Source organism: Pelophylax lessonae, assembly GCF_965119305.1.
Source record: "Pelophylax lessonae genome assembly, chromosome: 4".
In the NCBI taxonomy this organism is placed as follows: domain Eukaryota; kingdom Metazoa; phylum Chordata; class Amphibia; order Anura; family Ranidae; genus Pelophylax; species Pelophylax lessonae.
This window is the reverse complement of record NC_138771.1, coordinates 380,341,368-380,359,237: the sequence shown is the minus strand read 5'-3', so window position 1 is coordinate 380,359,237 and position 17,870 is coordinate 380,341,368.

The following is a 17,870-nucleotide window of genomic DNA, read 5'->3' as shown; positions in this document are numbered from 1 at the left end:
TCTGGTCACATCAGCAGCTGACACCGGAGCCTCTACCCCTGTGCCCAGGTCTTACTTGACCGAGGCCCTAAGCCTGATACTTCTGCCTGCTGCTGACTTACTGCCATCATGCCTCTGCCTGCCACATAAACTGACCAAACATCTGCCTGCTACCGGTACTCAATTGTACTGTAATTACATTTTTGTCTCATCTGATCAAATCACCTTAAATGCATCTTGAAGGTTCTGAGGCCAAATGGAAAAAGTGTTATGGTCATATGAGACTAAAATTGAAATATTTGGCCTCAACACAAAATTATATATCTGGCATAAATCCAATACAGCTCACTATCCAAATATCACCATTCCTAAATTAAAGCATGGATGTGGCAATATCCTGTTATGGGGGTGTGTCTCTGTAGCAGGGACTGGAGCACTTGTCAGGATAGAAGGAAAATGGATGGGGAAAAATCTCATCAAATTCTTGAGGAAAATCTGCTGCCCTCTGCCAGGAAGTTGTCAATGGGAAGAAGGTTTATCTTCCAACATGACGATAGGCATAATTTACTAAAGCTCATCGCATGCGTTATTTCAGTCAGGTGATCACTTAACACATGCAGAAAAGAAAATTTCAATACACTATCGCTTGTATGCGGCACTATGCGGCACTGGAAACACCAAAAACATTTGGTAAATAACGCATAAAAAGGCAATAAAGTAAATTCACTAAATGAAATAAATAAATGCGCGCAATAATTAAGTACTGCTCCGAGCTTGTGATAACTACATAACTATAGCAATGTCAGACCCCAGTGATTGGTTAAAACATAGGCGGGAAAGTACAAGCTGGAGGTGTGTGGAGTGTGTGGAGTGTTATCTAGAGGCTGTCAGATGAAAATCTCATTGAAAGGGAGCCCTTAGCATCCAGTCTCCCGGAATTTAAGGTAATACAGAAGAGGAGGAGGAGATTCAAGCAGTCTTTTTGAAGGAAAGAACCTTCAAGGAGCGCACACTTCTGGACCAATTCTCTGAAGTTTAGATTCTGCAGAAGTTCAGGTTATCCAAGAAGCTGCTAATGGAAGTCTATATACAACTGATCAGGTACCTTGAGCCCTTTACACAGAGAAGTCGTGCCATATTAGCCATGACCAAGTTGCTGGCAGAATTAAGTTTTTTTGCAAAGGCATCATACAAGATGGTCGCAGGTGAGATTGTGGAAATTTCCCAGTCCTCTTTTTCTCGTCTCCTCAAATCACAAGTTCTAATTGGATTTTGTGCAATAGCACCCACATGTATCTTTTTCCCTATATCTTGCCAGGAGTGGAATGAAATAAAAAATTCAAAAAACACATATACAAAAAATTCAAGAAGCACATATACAGGAATACCACTCCTTAAACATTCAGTTGGTTTGTGATGCCAATCTGATCATCAGAGATATGGTCACAGGATTTCCTGGGTCTGTGCATGATGCACACACATTAGGACAATCACTAATCAATTGAAATTTTGAAGCTCAAAATATATCTTCAGGTTGATCTGATAGGTAATCTGATAGGTAAGTAAAACCAAAGTGTGATCTCGGATCTACCGCATGTAAAAAATGTTGCAGCTGTGTCAACCATTCACCATTTCCCATTAATTCATTAAATAATATGTTGCAGTCCATGTGACCAAAAACAGACATAAAGTAAAGATAGAAATCTACCAAGAAGGTCACACAGGGGGCACTATGGTTGATGAAACACTGCAAATTTATTCAACACACATTACAAAAATTATTAGAATGCTATTCAGTAAATTTACCTTCACCACACCTAGTAAAAGGTTAAAAAAGTAAATTTTGTGTTGATCCCTAGTTGCCCTATATAGTAGGTGTAGCCAACATCCCGGAGTATAATCTTAAAGCAGTGTTTGGTGCCTCAAGCCAAGGGGGTGGGACTTTATGGGCTCAGTCAAGTAATATAAGCATAATGAGTAAAATATAACAATTTATTCAAAAACAAAAATTTCATGAATACATAAAATAAGATTAGGTGCCTATGGGTTATAGACCCATGTGTAAGGTGGAGTAAGGTAGAAAGGTGACAATGTGAATGGTGACACGGATATAGTTCTCTGTCTGTTCTGGCTCATATATGAGACTTTGGAACGTGTTGAGAGAGAGCATATCTGAAATTTCCAGCGCGTTTCGGCATTTTATGGTATGTTGCCTTTATCAAGGAAAAGAATGGGCCACCATATCTGAAAGATATATAGTGGGTAAATGTCAAAATGCATACGTAATATATAAATATTTCCATTATGGCATGGAAAGGTAAAGTATACACATACTTGTGACATTTACGTCAAATCCCGGACTTTTGTATCTGCTCTCCCAGAGTAACTCACACAGGATTTAGGAGGAACCGCTGTCTCTGTGGTATAGAGAATATTGGAAGATTTTGTTGTAAATTTAGAAATTATGATTGTAATAATGAAGGTTGATTCATCACAGACTTACAGAGGTATGTAGGTACTCTGGCTTGTGGAAAGAGGATTCCCTTCTGGTTCCCTAAAAATATTTTTAATGAAGTAAGTGTTCACAATATTGAAGACATTTGAAGGATTTTATGAATCTCTTTAATAGATCATTGTGTGAAAAAATGATGAAGCTGTGTCACTTACAATTGTGAGTGTTGCAGGTTTGCACCAGTAGGGGGAGCCCCGGTCTTGTGTTACGGTTGTTTCCCTGGTGAAAATAGCAAACAAGTGAGCCTGAAATAAAGGCATTTTAACACTTGGAAAAATCATCCGACAATGCATAAATATAGCCATTGTCGGATGGTAAACTTACTGTTGTGGTTAGAGAGTGAGAGGCTGGGTATCCAGAAGAAGCAGGTCCTGGGTGTCCATCACGTTCCCTCGGCTGGAGGGAAGTGGAGCCCTATTGAAAATCCCTGGCTATTTATACCCGCTCGCGCATGCACATTGGCGCATCGGAGTGTCACGGCGCGAACCCGTCTTCCGGGTAAGCGTGTCAGCGTAGTGTGCGTCAGGCTAAGCTGCGCGCGCACCCTGCTGGTGACGGTGGAGGGGAAGGAGATGTTCCGAAGCCGCCGACACAGGTGTTAGACAGGGATGGTGTTCCCTGCGTCGGGAGCACTTCTCTGTCAGTCTGCCTCTGGGGTCACCTGTGCCGGGTGTGTTTGGGAGAGCAAAAAACCAAAGTTCAGGGATAAGGAGACGCAAATTGTGTCACAGTTTAGAAGTAAAAAAAGCAAAAAAGCATAATTGTTACAGTAATGTCAAAATATCATTAAGGATTAAAGAAATACATGGCAGCAATAGTAATTGCACAAAGATGGTGAGGGAGGTCCGACAGGGGGAGGCATTGCTGGCTCAGGTGGGGTAATCCCGTTAGGGATGCAGACATGCCAGACTTATATTTGTTGATATGAGGATGGTATTAGTAGTGGGTATTGCCTGTCCAAATTATTGAATATGAGGATAGGGGTGGGGTATTGCTTTTGGGTATTTGTTTGATATGGGATTTTTTTTAATCAAATAGCTATCGTCCCTTTCTAGAGGGCTTTGCCTCTGGCAAGACCGATTAACAAAAATCCCACATCAAACAAATACCCCACCCCTATCCTCATATTCAATAATTTGGACAGGCAATACCCACTACTAATACCATCCTCATATCAACAAATATAAGTCTGGCATGTCTGCATCCCTAACAGGATTACCCCACCTGAGCCAGCAATGCCTCCCCCTGTCGGACCTCCCTCACCATCTTTGTGCAATTACTATTGCTGCCATGTATTTCTTTAATCCTTAATGATATTTTGACATTACTGTAACAATTATGCTCTTTTGCTTTTTTTACTTCTAAACTGTGACACAATTTGCGTCTCCTTATCCCTGAACTTTGGTTTTTTGCTCTCCCAAACACACCCGGCACAGGTGACCCCAGAGGCAACCTCTCTGGGGGCTGACAGAGAAGTGCTCCCGACGCAGGGAACACCATCCCTGTCTAACACCTGTGTCGGCGGCTTCGGAACATCTCCTTCCCCTCCACAGTCACCAGCAGGGTGCGCGCGCAGCTTAGCCTGACGCACACTACGCTGACACGCTTACCCGGAAGACGGGTTCGCGCCGTGACACTCCGATGCGCCAATGGGCATGCGCGAGCGGGTATAAATAGCCGGGGATTTTCAATAGGGTGCCACTTCCCTACAGCCGAGGGAACGTGACGGACGCCCAGGACCCACTCCTTCTGGATACCCAGCCTCTCACTCTCTAACCACAACAGTAAGTTTACCATCCGACAATGGCTATATTTATGCATTGTCGGATGATTTTTCTAAGTGTTAAAACGCCTTTATTTCAGGCTCACTTGTTTGCTATTTTCACCAGGGAAACAACCGGAACACAAGACCGGGGCTCCCCCTACTGGTGCAAACCTGCAACACTCACAATTGTAAGTGACACAGCTTCATCATTTTTTCACACAATGATCTATTAAAGAGATTAATAAAATCCTTCAAATGTCTTCAATATTGTGAACACTTACTTCATTAAAATATTTTTAGGGAACCAGAAGGGAATCCTCTTTCCACAAGCCAGAGTACCTACATACCTCTGTAAGTCTGTGATGAATCAACCTTCATTATTACAATCATAATTTCTAAATTTACAACAAAATCTTCCAATATTCTCTATACCACAGAGACAGCGGTTCCTCCTAAATCCTGTGTGAGTTACTCTGGGAGAGCAGATGCAAAAGTCCAGGATTTGACGTAAATGTCACAAGTATGTGTATACTTTACCTTTCCATGCCATAATGGAAATATTTATATATTACGTATGCATTTTGACATTTACCCACTATATATCTTTCAGATATGGTGGCCCATTCTTTTCCTTGATAAAGGCAACGTACCATAAAATGCCGAAACGCGTTGGAAATTTCAGATATACTCTCTCTCAACACGTTCCAAAGTCTCATATATGAGCCAGAACAGACAGAGAACTATATCCGTGTCACCATTCACATTGTCACCTTTCTACCTTACTCCACCTTACACATGGGTCTATAACCCATAGGCACCTAATCTTATTTTATGTATTCATGAAATTTTTGTTTTTGAATAAATTGTTATATTTTACTCATTATGCTTATATTACTTGACTGAGCCCATAAAGTCCCACCCCCTTGGCTTGAGGCACCAAACACTGCTTAAAGGTTAAAAAAGTTGTCTAAAACTAGGGAGCAGCAGCTGCACATGCATACGTCCATGCACTCAATCATGCAAGAGCATGCATCTATACACACAGTCATGCAAGAGCAATTCTTGGAACAGTTATGTAACCATGCATGGGTGGATCACAGGTCAATTCATTGGTTTTTGCTCTCCATATCAGTCAGCACTCCACTCAAAAGTAGCTCTGAGGAAGTTAACGCTCAATGGCTATCGAAATGCATCAGCATGTCATCATCAGCCACGTGACGGAAACCTGGAAGTAGCTACCCTGCAGATGCGCAGTTGATGTGGCGGAGACGGAGCTACTTTTGAGGGGAACAGCGTCCAGCTAGCGTATTGGATGCTTGTGCTGACTGATATGGAGAGCAAGAGGGCCATGACTGTTATGGGAGACATCAGCGAAAGGTGGTGAGCAATCCACTTAGGCAGGGAGGTGCAAGCTGCAATTGTGTGGAGTGTCAGAGGAGTGTGGAGTGTGAGGAGTATTATCTAAAGGCTGTCAGGCAAGATATCTAATTAAAATGGAGCCCTGTAGATCCAGCCTCCTGGAATTTAAGGCAATACAGAGGAGGAGATGTCATCCTCAGTAGGGATGATCGAACTTTTCAAAAGTTGGTTCGACCAGAACACCCGAACTTCCAGAAAGTTCGGCCCAGATTTCAGAACCCCATTTCGGTAATCAAAAAACACCATTTTGAAGCCCTAAAACCCAATAAATGCCCCTAAAAAGTGCCTAGGGTTCTGGGTCATGCCCCAGGGACTATTAATCACACAAAAAAATTTACTTAAAAATTGTCATTTTTGATAGAGAGCCAATTATTGAAAAAAATTATTGAAAAAAAAATGAGATTTCTTTGGATTTAGTGTCTGGTGGGTCTAAAAATTGTACCTGTGAAGTTTCAGCTCTGTAGCATGTCCAGAACCAGGAAAAAAAGTTTGTTTGTATTAGAATTGCAATAGAACAGGATAGTGGCTCCGCTATTTTCACACCTTGCCGGTTTAGTAGCAGGCGCTTTTTTGGGCATTTTTTGGGGGTCTTTAGAGGCAGGCATAACATCAGAACTTCTGTGTAGGGGTATATATACACACACACATTTATGTATATATACACATACACATATATAGGTGTGAAAGTAGCAGAACACTATGCTTGTGCTAATGAAATAATTAACACCCATATGGCTTCTTTCCTTTTACACCTATATGTGTGTATGTGTATAAATACATATAAGTGTGTGTGTATATATACCCCTATACAGAATTTCAGATGTTTTGCCTGCCTCCAAAGACCCCCAAAAAATGCCCAAAAAAACCGCCTGCTGCAAAAATACACCTGGGCGTTTTTGTAGCTGGCGTTTTTTGGGGCATTTTTTGGGCGTCTTTGGAGGCAGGCATAACATCTGTACTTCTGTGTAGGGGTATATATATATACACACACACACACACATGTATGTATATATACACATACACATATATAGGTGTGAAAGTAGCAGAAACCTATGCTTGCGCTAATGAAATAATTAACAGGCATATGTCTCCGCTCCTATAACACCTATATGTGTGTATGTCTATAAAAACATATAAGTGTGTGTGTATATATACCCCTATACAGAATTTCAGATGTTTTTCCTGCCTCCAAAGACCCCCAAAAAATGCCCAAAAAAACACCTCCGCCAAAAAAAACGCCCAGGTGTGTTGTTGCAGGCGTTTTTTTGGGCATTTTTTGGGGGTTTTTGGAGGCAGGCATAACATCTGAACTTCTGTATAGGGGTATATATACACACACACTTATATGTGTTTATACACATACACATATATAGGTGTTATAGCAGAGAAGCCATATGGGTGTTAATTATTTCATTAGCGCAAGCATATGTTTCTGCTACTTTCACACCTATATATGTTTATGTGTATATATACATACATGTGTGTGTGTATATATACCCCTACACAGAAGTTCAGATGTCATGCCTGACTCCAAACATGTCCTCAAAAAAGCCCTATAAACGCCTGCAACAAAAAGCAGGGTGACAGGGGCGAAGCCACTATCCAGTTCTATAAGTGTTCTAAGAGAAACAATCTTTTCTCTATAGCGGTCACCCTGACATGGAAGGGTTTTGTCACCCTGCCATAGCAGTCAGAGTCAGTTAACCCTACACTACACTATGGTCCCCTTACACTTAACACTTTCCCTACAGAAACTAGATTATTAAATCTAACTATAGTGGAAAATAGTACCCTAACTACACTAGATATCCCTTTCCTCACACTAATAATTGCTAAATGACACTTTGAGAGCAGAAGTAACAGAACTGCTTCCACTCTCTTCCACAGCCCTGTATTAAAATGGTAGAGATTTGGCGGGGCTATCTTATATACTAGGGGGCGTATTCACTAATGATTGCCCTCTGGACCCCCTAGTCACTCCAATCACATTCCTAGCATTCTCCTGCCCCCTCAATTGGCTTTTACTGATGGTTCTGGTCCAATCACGGGCTTTTAAAGCCCATTTCCTGTCCCATTGTATTTTGGTCGGTTCTGGTTTGCGAATTCCGAACTTTTTCAGCAAAAAGTTCAGATATTCGGCCGAACCGATGGTGGACCCGAACCGTTCGATCATCCCTAATCCTCAGCAGCTGAAAGTCAGTATAATACTGCTTTAAGCAAAACAAGAATAGTGATTGAGGGGACTTGGCATTGTGAAAAGCAGATTCCGGTTCCATGTCTGGGGGATTTCTATGATACACTCCAGACAAAATAGGGGACGTGTTTGGGGCTAGGGATGATCGAACATTGGCTGTTCGAAATTCGGCCGAATTCCGAACTTTTTGCTGAAAAAGTTCGGAATTCTGCAACCAGAACCGACCAAAATGCAATGAGACAGGAAATGGGCTTTAAAAGCCCGTGATTGGACCAGAACCATCAGTAAAAACCAATTGAGGGGGCAGGAGAATGCTAGGAATGTGATTGGAGTGACTAGGGGGTCCAGAGGCCAATCATTAGTGAATACGCCCCCCAGTATATAAGATAGCCCCCACCAAATTCCTAGCATTGTAATACAGGGCTGTGGAAGAGAGTGGAAGCAGTTCTGTTACTTCTGCTACAAAGTGTCATTTAGCAATTTTTAGTGTGAGGAAAGGGATATCTAGTGTAGTTAGGGTGCTATTTTCCACTTTAGTTAGCTTTAATAATCTAGTTTCTGTAGGGAAAGTGTTAAGTGTAAGGGGACGGTAGTGTAGTGTAGGGTTAACTGACTCTGACTGCTATGGCAGGGTGACAAAAATCTTCCATGTCAGGGTGACCGCTATAGAGAAAAGATCGTTTCTCTTAGGTCACTTACAGAACAGCGATATGGCTTCTCGCCGGTCAGCCTGCTTTTTGCTGCAGGCGTTCATAGGGCTTTTTTGAGGACATGTTTGGAGTCAGGCATGACATCTGAACTTCTGTATAGGGGTATATATACACACATATATATACACACACATGTATGTATACATACACCTACACATACATAGGTGTGAAAGTAGCAGAACACTATGCTTGCGCTAATGAAATAATTAACTGGCATATGTCTCCGCTCCTATCACACCTATATATGTGTATGTGTATATATATATACATATAAGTGTGTGTGTATATATACCCCTATAGAGAAGTTCAGATGTTATGCCTGCCTCCAAAGACCTCAAAAAATGCCCAAAAAAACGCCTGCGCCAAAAAAAAAAAACGCCCAGGTGTGTTATTGCAGGGGTGTTTTTTGGGGGCATTTTTTTGGGGTCTTTGGAGGCAGGCAAAACATCTGAACTTCTGTGTAGGGGTATATATACACACACATGTATGTATATATACACCTACACACATATAGGTGTGAAAATAGCAGAACACTATGCTTGCGCTAATGAAATAATTAACACCAATATGTCTCTGCTCCTATCACACCTATATATGTGTATGTATATATATATACATATAAGTGTGTGTGTGTATATATACCCCTATACAGAAGTTCAGATGTTTTGCCTGCCTCCAAAGACCCCAAAAAAATGCCCCAAAAAAACCCCTGCAATAACACACCTGGGCGTTTTTTTTGGCGGAGGCGTTTTTTTGGGCATTTTTTTGGGGTCTTTGGAGGCAGGCAAAACATCTGAACTTCTGTGTAGGGGTATATATACACACACACTTATATGTGTATATACACATACACATACTGTATATAGGTGTGATAGTTACATAGTTACATAGTTACATAGTAGGCGAGGTTGAATAAAGACAATAGTCCATCCAGTTCAACCTGTGTAGGTGTGTGTGACTGTAATCATCTAACATAGCCCTCAATCTCCTGATCCTTGAGATGTAAGTCTAAGAGTCTTTTGAAAGTCACCATACTACCCGCAGAAACCACCTCTTGTGGTAGACAATTCCACAATCTTGTAGCCCTAACAGTAAAGAACCCCCCACGTTGCCTGAGGTTAAAACGCTTCTCCTCTAATCGCATTGTATGTCCTCGAGTCCTCATGCAATTCCTTCGAATGAACAGCTTTTCTTCTAAGCTGAGATCCCCATTAAGATATTTATAAATTGCTATCATGTCCCCTCTCAGACGTCTTTTCTCCAGGGAAAATAAATCGAGCGATTGCAGCCGCTCTTCATAGGTAAGGTCCTCCAACCCCCTAATCAGTTTAGTTGCCCTTCTCTGGACTTTCTCCAGCTCCAACACATCCCTCCTGAGGACTGGCGACCAGAACTGGACAGAATACTCCAGATGCGGTCGGACCAGAGTTTTATAAAGTGGAAGGATTATAGTCTTATCTCTGGAATACATCCCTTTCTTTATGCATGCTAATATTCTGTTGGCTTTGGAAGCTGCCGCTTGGCATTGCATGCTGTTGCCTAATCTATCATCAACTAAGACTCCCAAATCTTTCTCCATTTTTGATTCCCCCAAGGGTTCCCCTCCTAACGTGTATTGTGTTTTTATGTTTTTGGTCCCCAAGTGCAAAACCTTACACTTCTCCACATTAAACCTCATTTGCCATGTCGTTGCCCACTCCGTAATTTTGTCCAGGTCATTCTGTAGGATATCTGCTTCATGCTGTGCAGTTATTGCCCTGGCCAATTTTGTGTCATCTGCAAAAACTGATAACGAACTACTGACCCCGTCCTCAATGCTGTTTATGAATAAATTGAACAAGGTTGGTCCCAGGACTGAGCCCTGGGGCACCCCGCTTACTACCTCAGACCAGTCTGAGTATGCGCTGTTTATTACTACCCTTTGGACACGGCCTTTTAGCCAATTCCGTATCCAAGAGCAAACCCTGCTGTCGATACCTGCAGACCTTATTTTATAAATTAAGCGCTTGTGGGGAACTGTATCAAACGCCTTAGCGAAATCCAAGTACACCACATCCACTGGTCTCCCCCTATCTAGCTCACAGCTCACTTCCTCGTAGAATGAATGATAGGAGCGGAGACATATTGGTGCTAATTATTTCATTAGCGCAAGCATAGTGTTCTGCTATTTTCACACCTATATGTGTGTAGGTGTATATATACACATACATGTGTGTGTATATATACCCCTATACAGAAGTTCAGATGTTTTGCCTGCCTCCAAAGACCCACAAAAAATGCCCAAAAAAACACCTGCGCCAAAAAAAAACGCCCAGGTGTGTTATTGCAGGCGTTTTTTTGAGGCATTTTTTGTGGGTCTTTGGAGGCAGGCAAAAGATCTGAAATTCTGTATAGGGGTATATATACACACACACTTATATGTATTCTACACATACACATATATAGGTGTGATAGGAGCGGAGACATATTGGTGTTAATTATTTCATTAGCGCAAGTATAGTGTTCTGCTACTTTTTACACCTATATATGTGTATGTGTATATATACATATAAGTGTGTGTGTATATATACCCCTACACAGAAGTTCTGATGTTATGCCTGCCTCCAATAACCCCCAAAAAATGCCCAAAAAAACGCTTGCTACAAAACCGGCAAGGTGTAAAATAGCGGAGCCATATCCCTGTTCTATAAGAGTTCTAATACAAACAATCTTTTTTTTTTCTGGTTCTGGACATGCTACAGAGCTGAAACTTCACAGGTACACTTTTTAGACCCCCCAGACACTAAATCCAAAGAAATCTCATTTTTTTTCAATAATTTTTTCAATAATTGGTTCTCTATCAAAAATGACAATTTTTAAGAACTTTTTTTGTGTAATTAATAGTCCCTGGGGCATGACCCAGAACCCTAGGCACTTTTTAGGGGCATTTATTGGGTTTTAGGGCTTCAAAATTGTGTTTTTTGATTACCGAAGTTCAGGTCCCATTGATTTCAATGGGGTTCTGAAATCCGGGCCGAACTTTTGGGAAGTTCGGGTGTTCTGGTCGAACCGAACTTTTGAAAAGTTCGATCATCCCTGTTTGTGGCCTGCTGCGTGCTCAATATGGCTCGTTGGGTAGGTCTACTGTCAATTTCCGACCTTCAGCAAACAGATGAGAATCAGATCCCAGCACTTCCAATTATCAATTTTGAGGAACGTAGTAATGCGAGGTTTTCCCAAAAACATATTAATTGGGAAAGGCGTCATACCAGATGGTCACTTGTGAGATTCTGGGAATCTGCATCTGCATCATGTAATGCTCTTTCCTAACATAATGCTTTAACCACTTAAGGACCAAGCCTATTTCTGACACATTGTTTACAAGGTAAAATCAGTATTTTTGCTATAAAATTACTTGGAACTCCAAAACATTATATATATATATATATATATATATATATATAGTGCCTTGGGAAAGTATTCGGCCCCCTTGAACTTTTCGACCTTTTGCCACATTTCAGGCTTCAAACATAAAGATATAAAACTGTAATTTTTTTGTGAAGAATCAACAACAAATGGGACACAATCATTAAGTGGAACAAAATTTATTGGATATTTCAAACTTTTTTAACAAATAAAAAACTGAAAAATTGGGCGTGCAAAATTATTCAGCCCCCTTAAGTTAATACTTTGTAGTGCCACCTTTTGCTGCGATTACAGCTGTAAGTCGCTTGGGGTATGTCTCTATCAGTTTTGCACATCGAGAGACTGAAATTTTTGCCCATTCCTCCTTGCAAAACAGCTCGAGCTCAGTGAGGTTGGATGGAGAGCGTTTGTGAACAGCAGTTTTCAGTTCTTTCCACAGATTCTCAATTGGATTCAGGTCTGGACTTTGACTTGGCCATTCTAACACCTGGATATGTTTATTTGTGAACCATTCCATTGTAGATTTTGCTTTATGTTTTGGATCATTGTCTTGTTAGAAGACAAATCTCCGTCCCAGTCTCAGGTCTTTTGCAGACTCCATCAGGTTTTCTTCCAGAATGGTCCTGTATTTGGCTCCATCAATCTTCCAATCAATTTTAACCATCTTCTCGGTCCCTGCTGAAGAAAAGCAGGCCCAAACCATGATGCTGCCACCACCATGTTTGACAGTGGGGATGGTGTGTTCAGGGTGATGAGCTGTGTTGCTTTTTCGCCAAACATAACTTTTTGCATTGTTGCCAAAAAGTTTGATTTTGGTTTCATCTGACCAGAGCACCTTCTTCCACATGTTTGGTGCGTCTCCCAGGTGGCTTGTGGCAAGCTTTAAACAACACATTTATGTATATCTTTAAGAAATGGCTTTCTTCTTGCCAATCTTCCATAAAGGCTAGATTTGTGCAGTATACGACTGATTGTTGTCCTATGGACAGAGTCTCCCTCCTCAGCTGTAGATCTCTGCAGTTCATCCAGAGTGATCTTGGGCCTCTTGGCTGCATCTCTGATCAGTCTTCTCCTTGTATGAGCTGAAAGTTTAGAGGGACGGCCAGGTCTTTGTAGATTTGCAGTGGTCTGATGCTCCTTCCATTTCAATATTATCGATTGCACAGTGCTCCTTGGGATGTTTAAAGCTTGGGAAATCTTTCTGTATCCAAATCCAGCTTTAAACTTCTCCACAACAGTATCTCGGACCTGCCTGGTGTGTTCCTTGTTCTTCATGATGCTCTCTGCGCTTTAAACGGACATCTGAGACTATCACAGTGCAGTGCATTTATACTTAGACTTGATTACACACAGATAGATTCTATTTATCATCATTAGTCATTTAGGTCAACATTGGATCATTCAGAGATCCTCACTGAACTTCTGGAGAGAGTTTGCTGCACTGAAAGTAAAGTGGCTGAATAATTTTGCACGCCCAATTTTTCAGTTTTTTATTTGTTAAAGTTTGAAATATCCAATAAATTTTGTTCCACTTCATGATTGTGTCCCACTTGTTGATTCTTCACAAAATATTACAGTTTTATATCTTTATGTTTGAAGCCTGAAACGTGGCAAAAGGTCGCAAAGTTCAAGGGGGCCGAATACTTTCGCAATGCACTGTATATATATATATATTTAGCAAAGACTCTGGAAAATAAAATTGCAGTCCTTGTAATTTTTTTTGTCATGCTGTATTAATTTCACTGAATTTAAAATAAACTAAACCCCTCTAAAGACGCCGCAATCTTTCTTCTATCACGAAGGCCTTACGAAACCACAAGCTGATATACCACTGGAAGTACCCAGCTGAGCTGGAAATCTCTTGTGAGGGCTCCAAGCATTTTGTCACCACCATGGAAGAGGGATTACATCTCCTCAGAACCTGGAAGATCCTGCCTGAGGAGCACGATGGGCACAACATGGCTGCCCCCCGCCCCCGGCTCACCTGTGCCAGGAGTGGCACACGGTCTCCTACAAGCGGTCCTCCAAGAAGAACAAGGGGGCCAAGGAGGCCCTTTTCCTCGCATCTCCTCCTTTTGACCCCTGAGCGTACGGCGGGTACTCGCTGATGTACCCGTTACCCCCCACACCATGCAGTGTCAACTGCTCTGGCCCTCCCAAGGCCATTTTTTTACCTTTCTCGTTTTCTTTAATTTTTGTGGTTCTTGTGTTTTTGTTATTGACCTGGTTTTTTCAAAGGGTCTCAAGTGCTCTTATGGTCGAGAGTAAATTTGAACAGCAAAGTCATGTTTATTGTGCAATCCTCCTCTAATTTGGATCTACAGTTTCTCTTCGCCTTTCCCTATGGCTACCACTCTACGTACCTGACATCTCTTCCTTGCTTCAGTCCCTGGTGTTCATGGACCTTCCAGTGTACCACCTGTTTCTGCTCTTCAGGACACCTGCCCCCCCTCTCCTTTGCCTCTCACTCCAACGACGAAACTCTGACTCTCCTCCTGTTCCCATACCATGGGTGTAAAGTCTGTATCAATTAATGCCCAAGGTCTTAATCACCCGGCCAAGAGGAGATCGTTATGGCAAGAGGCTCTGCACCTGAAAGCGGACATTATCACAGCACAGGAGACTCACTTTAACATCCATGCTTCTCCAAAATGTTCGCATCCAGCCTTCCCTCATGTCTTCCAGGCTTCGGCTAGCGAAAAGAAAAGGGGAGTGCTGATCGCTATTCGAGATACTGTCACCTTCTCCCTTACGGACTCCATGATTGATCCTGACGGTCAGTATATAGTTTTAAAATGCATTATCAACAATTTACCGCTTACCCTTGTGTATGCCTATGCACCAAATTTGAGACAGGTTAAATTTCTCCGTAAACTTTTGAACAAAGTGTCGCACTCCAGATATGGTAACCTTATTGCATGTGATGATTTGAATGCGCCAGTTGACTCGGGCCTCGACACGTCCTCCCCCCACGGCAGAGGCACCCCCTCCCTGGCAGCCCTGCTTGAGTTGGAGGATCTGTGCGATGCTTGGCGCTGCTTGCACTCTACTGACAGATCCTATACTTATTACTCCCCGTGTCACAACTCCTATTCTCACCTAGATTTCTTTTTAGTAGACAAAACTCTCCTGCAGAGAGTTTCCGAGGCCTCTATCCATGATATTGTGTGTCGAATCACGCCCGATATCCCTTCTCCTGGAAGAAGGTAACTCCTTTACCACGGCGAGAGTGTGGAGGTGTAACGCGTCCCTCTTCCAAGACCCTAACACTCAGCAAATAATCTCCCAACATCTCCAGCAATATTTCTCACTAAACTCCCCTTCAGATACTAATGTGTTTAACAATTGGTGTGCCCACAAAGCCTTCACCAGGGGTATATTACTCAAGCTTAATGCCCAAGTCCGTAAATCCTTCCGCTTTACACTTGACAAAATCCTTGCGGATATCCGCTCCCTAGATGCCCAGATCCAGGCCTCCCCCTCCCAAACCCTAGTGGATAAGATAGCCAACCTCCGCCACTCCCTTAGAGAACTCCTGTCTTCCCAACATGATCAATATATGCTTAAATTGAAACTTGATTACTATGCCAATAATAATAAGGCCGGCAAACTTCTGGCCAACCGCCTCAAGTCCCGTAGGTCCAAATCGAAAATTTCCTCCCTGGTCCATCCCCATACCCGTGCTACTCTAACTAACCCCCAAGTGATAGCTGATGCATTTTCAGATTATTATGGCTCCCTGTACAACTTATCCACCTGTGCATCTACACCTCAGCCTTCTGAAGCCAACATTGCTGATTTCCTCTCTAAAATTCGCCTGCATTGCCTCTCAACATCCTAACTTGAATGCCTGAATCTCCCCTTCACTGATGAAGAGATTTCCAAGGTGGTCCATTCCCTGCCCAATGGCAAGTCCCCAGGCCCTGACGGTCTATCCTCGGAATACTTTAAAACGTACCTCCCTCTTCTGTCCCCCCACCTCCTCGAAGTGTTCCAATCGACGGCTTCTAGTGGTTCCTTCCCCAAGGAAATGCTCCTAGCCCATGTTGTCACCATCCCTAAACCTGGAAAGCCCCCAGACACCCCCTCAAACTTTCGCCCCATATTACTCCTGAATGTGGACGTGAAAATATATGCCAAATTGTTAGCAAACAGACTCCACCTGGTACTTCCCTCCCTCATTGCCCTGGACCAATCTGGCTTTATGCTTGGCCGTCAACCTTCGGACGCCACCCGTCGTATGATCAACCTCATTCACCATGCCAAATCTAGTCGGACGCCTTCTCTCCTTTTTTCAATAGACGAGGAGAAGGTGTTTGACCGAGTTCATTGGGGATACCTTACAGCAACCTTGCACAAATTTGGTTTCCAGGGACAGATTCTGTCCTTCATACTAGCGTTGTACTCACGCCCCTCTGCCAAAGTTCTGACTAATGGTATGCTCTCTAAACTGTTCGAGATAAGGAATGGCACCCGTCAAGGCTGCCCCCTTTCACCGTCTATCTTCAACCTAGCCATAGAACCCTTAGCCGAAGCAATTAAGGTCACATCCACACATCACAGGTTTCAAACATAACCACCAATCCCACACCATCAACCTTTTTGCGGACGATATCATCCTTTCCCTCTCAAACCCCACAGTATCCCTCCCTCCACAAGCTCCTCCAAGAATTTAGTGCTATCTCCTTCTATACGGTGAATTTTTCTAAATCAGTCATTCTGGACCTAGGAGTTAACGCCCACGCTAAACTACATCTTACCTCCTCCCTCCCCTACCCTTGGACCGATCAAAGCATAACGTATTTAGGAATTTCCCTAGCCCCCTCTATTCCCAAAATATCCTCTTTAAATTTAGATCACCTTCTCCTCCAACTTGCTAAAGACCTGGCAACCTTGGCCAAACATGAACTTCCGTGGGTGGGCAGGGTTGCCACGTTCAAAATGCTCCTCTTACCTAAAATCCTATACCTCTTCAGAACGCTCCCTATCCCCCTTTCTACTCTCCAACTCAACAAACTGTCCATTTGCATGAAGCACTTTTTGTGGCAGGGGAAGCCAGATGTGCCCTCAAATACCTTACACTCCATAGGCGAGCGGGGGGCCTAGGTCTACCTGACATAGGAGCCTCCATCCTCAACTACCCCGCTGGTTTGCTGACCAAAACCTCTCCTGCTGGACTTCCCTGGAAGCCGCCTGTTCATTCACATCTGACCTCTCCCTTCTACTTTTAGCGGATTCCTGGAAACCACTCAATCTCACTAACTTATCTCCTCCCACGAGTGCCTCCATCCTAGCATGGAGATGTCTACTCTCCCACTCCTTGAATAACGTCAACAACACTAAAATTAGGCTCCCCCTTAGGATACTGGAGTCTCTGATTCCCCATCTCTCCCTTACCATGTTTCAGTCGGCAGACATTTTATGGATTGACCAGCTCTATGCAGGTGACAACCTACTGTCCTTCGAGACCTTGTCCTCGAGACATAGCCTACCGAGAAAGGCCCTCTACTCCTACACCCGCATTTCATCCTTCCTTCTCAGACACCCTCCTCCCACTGTTAAACTGGATTTCCATGCTTGGAATCGCATATCACTTGGGGACTAAAATGGAGAAAGATCTGGGAGTCTTGGTAGAGGATAGACTAAGCAATAGCATGCAATGTCAAGCGGCAGCTGCCAAAGCCGGCAGAATATTAGCATGCATAAAGAAAAGGATGTATTCCAGAGATAAAACTATAATCCTACCACTTTATAAAACTCTGGTCCGACTGCATCTGGAGTATTCTGTCCAGTTCTGGTCGCCAGTCCTCAGGAGGGATGTGTTGGAGCTGGAGAGAGTCCATAGAAGGGCAACTAAACTAATTAGGGGATTGGAGGACCTTAATT